This window comes from Linderina pennispora, assembly GCF_002104995.1.
Source record: "Linderina pennispora strain ATCC 12442 chromosome Unknown DL89scaffold_49, whole genome shotgun sequence".
Taxonomy (NCBI): domain Eukaryota; kingdom Fungi; phylum Kickxellomycota; class Kickxellomycetes; order Kickxellales; family Kickxellaceae; genus Linderina; species Linderina pennispora.
This window is the reverse complement of record NW_024468297.1, coordinates 13,735-16,958: the sequence shown is the minus strand read 5'-3', so window position 1 is coordinate 16,958 and position 3,224 is coordinate 13,735. Positions and strand designations below refer to the sequence as shown.

The following is a 3,224-nucleotide window of genomic DNA, read 5'->3' as shown; positions in this document are numbered from 1 at the left end:
AGGAAGGAAACACTGCGCTACTCATTGGACCTCGAGGCAGCGGCAAATCAGCCATCGTTGAGCGGGTGCTGAACATGTTGGCCGAGAAGCACACCGATCGCGCAGACTCACGCAGATACCATATTGTACGGCTGAACGGGTTTGTACACACCAATGACCGAATTGCGCTGCGTGATATTGCTACGCAGCTGCTGATAGAGCAGGACCTAGGTGATGTGCTTGTCGGATCATTTGCAGACGCCTTCACGTATATCCTGAATCTACTGCGCTCATCAGGCGCTGATGGTGAAATGCCGCCGGTTATATTTATTCTTGAAGAATTCGATCTCCTCGCGCAGCACCCCAAACAATCTCTGCTGTACACACTGTTCGATATTGCCCAGAGCCAGCAGACACCGATTGCGGTGCTTGGTGTCTCTGCGCGCATCGATGTGATTGATTTGCTGGAGAAACGAGTAAAGTCGCGCTTCTCGCATCGCCAGATTTACGTTCAGAATACTGCGAACCTCGAAGATTTCGAAGGAATTGCCCGTACTGCACTGCGGATCAACTGTGCCGACGAAAAGCTCAGTGCGGCTTTTTCTAACGAATTTAACCACCAGGTCGACAATGCTCTTGCAGATGAGCAGGTATCCGCGTACATATCAGACGTGTTCGATTTTGGCAAAGATGTTCGGCAATTGCTGCGCACATTTGTACTCGCTGTCAGCCATCTCTCAATCAGCAGCCCTTTTATTGTGGTTTCAGATGTACTGGCAGCCATAGCACGCGAGCGGTCTTCGGCGAAGATGCTGGTTCTGAGCAACATCTCTCTGCTTGAGCTCTGCTTGATAATCGCCATGAGGAGCCTTGTCAAAGGCGGCAACGCCAAGTATAACTTTGAGATGATCTACAACGAGTACAAATCATTCATGTCGAGGCATATCACAGCAGCGACCTCTGGAGGCTCGATGAAAATCTACAAAAAGTCAGTTGCGCTCAAGGCTTTCGAAACACTGGTCGGGCTAGAGATTGTGCGGCCGGCGACTATCACGATATCGTCAGCTAGCAACTCCGGTGCTAGTTCTAATGGCAGGAACGATCTACTGGCTGGCTCGGTACAAGGGACTCGCGCTCCAAAAGAGTATCGCATGGTTCAGCTCATGTTGGAGCCAGGCCAGGTCTCAGATTTGGTTGGCGAGCGCGCTGGTGTTCCAGTGGTAATCCGGCGCTGGTCACAACAGTAAAAGGCAAATTATTGAATAAACCACCTTGTAACTGGCATATGTTTGATTAGGAAGTTTGCTACTCTGGCTAAGCCTGAGAAAGTTCATAAGGGGAAGCATGAATCAGTACGATGGGTGTGAGCATCATATATGAATGCCTTATTGCTACCCTAGGAGATGAATGGTTATTAGGTATAGATGGAAAGATAACTTCTCAAAAACCTATCTGAAGGAGAAAAGGAAAGCTAATAACCTACCTAGGTATTTATATGCATATTTCAGTCTTGCTTATAGTGGTGCAGGGGAGTCCAGACCCTAAATGTTAATATGGTTCAATACTGGAGGTTATATAGAGTTACTTACTAACATATCAATTGTTTATATTATAACTACTAGCACTTTTAGTGAAGATGATTTCCTTATAGCTACTTAGCCATATTTATTAAGATATCAACTTTTATTGCCTAAAAGTAATTAACTATAAATATATATTATTTTTTCTTTCTAGTTAAAATTATATTTACCAAAAATTTTTTAAGATAGTAATAGTAGCTTAGGTGGAATATTTATTTACTAAAAGTGCTAGTAGTAATCATATACTTAAACAATTAATAGGTAGATAAGTAACTCTATTTATCCTCTAGTATAGAATATAGTAAAGCAATAGGTACCTATTTTATTAGGGCTAGTATTAGGAGGCCATTCACAAATAAGAAAGTTTAAAGAAACTTAATATTTTAAAAAACAAAATAATTAGTACTGGCCAAAAAGATATTAGCAGCTAGATTAACTAATAAACAAAAATGTAAGAGAGGGTACTTCTATGAGACCCCCATTGGAGGTCATTCAGAGATAGTTATCTGCACAACAATTATTTGTGCATATTGAAACTATTGGCAATTTCAGTGAAATAAAATTTTCACCCAAACTGCCATTGGCATCTTGGAAAAGTTTCAGTGAACATAATTTCAACCAGAAAGAAAAACTTTGCATATTTGGGGTTAATTATCATTGGGCAACAAAAGTCAATATCTCAATAGATGTGGCTAAGCAACCACAAGGAAATTATGTTCACTGAAACTTTTCCAAGATGCTGATGGTGGTTTAGGTGAAATGGCAAAAAAAATATTTGTATTTTTAAAATCAATTATAAGCACAGAAACATTCTGGACACAATAATTAATATTAACCATGATAAAAATAATTAGTAGCAAAAAACTGTTCTGAAAACGATTAGTCAAATATCTAACTAAGTAAATTGCAAATATCTAAAATTTACAAGTCCAGGAATGACCCCCAATATTTTTGCATACTAGGTCTATTTTTATAGGTATCTTAGTAAGAGAAGTATATTACTAGGTAAAATAAGTAATCTTAATAGGAACTAATCTAGAAATAGGATATCCTATAATATTTATATAATAGTATGATTAATCTGCACAACAGGTGCGTTCTGGTATTTATTTCATTATAGGTAGCAAGTTTGGCTAATGGATATAGGCAGCTGGGGAGCTATAGGCAGAGGTATCATTGAAAAGTGGATGTTGGGCAGATCATCTGGCTTACATACTCATTTCAGGTAATCACTCCAGAGCGTGAGGATTTCTTGGTGTAGTTGGTTATCACGTCTGCCTAACACGCAGACGGTCGCCGGTTCGAACCCGGCAGAAATCATTTTTGCTAGTCCGGTTTTGGTTTGTTTTTTGGTTTTGATACCACAATCGTGGTTTTGTAAAATAAGTGAAAAATGCCGATTGAGCCGGATGCAACTAGGCTGATCACATATCCGCTAAATATTTGTACTCTTGTTTTTTTTTACATACATCGTTATCCACTGCTATGAGTAAGATGAAGGTTAAAGGCGATGCACACGGGGAGCGGCGACCGACGTCGATGACAGTGTTTGAAGAGCTTATGCAGTACTACGACGACAAGATTTCGTCATTAAAGCGTGCGCGGGAAGCGCTGGAGGAAGCCAAACCAGTGATAGTGCCGGAGAAGGGAGAGGGGGCGCGGTCT

General features: G+C 40.8%; 1 non-coding gene across 1 annotated transcript; it reads left to right on the top strand.

Moving 5' to 3' along the window:
• The first annotated feature begins 2,805 nt into the window (after window positions 1–2,805).
• DL89DRAFT_t182 lies at window positions 2,806–2,879 on the top strand. The gene has a single exon. It is a non-coding gene; the product is annotated as a tRNA-Val (tRNA).
• The last annotated feature ends 345 nt before the right edge of the window (window positions 2,880–3,224 follow it).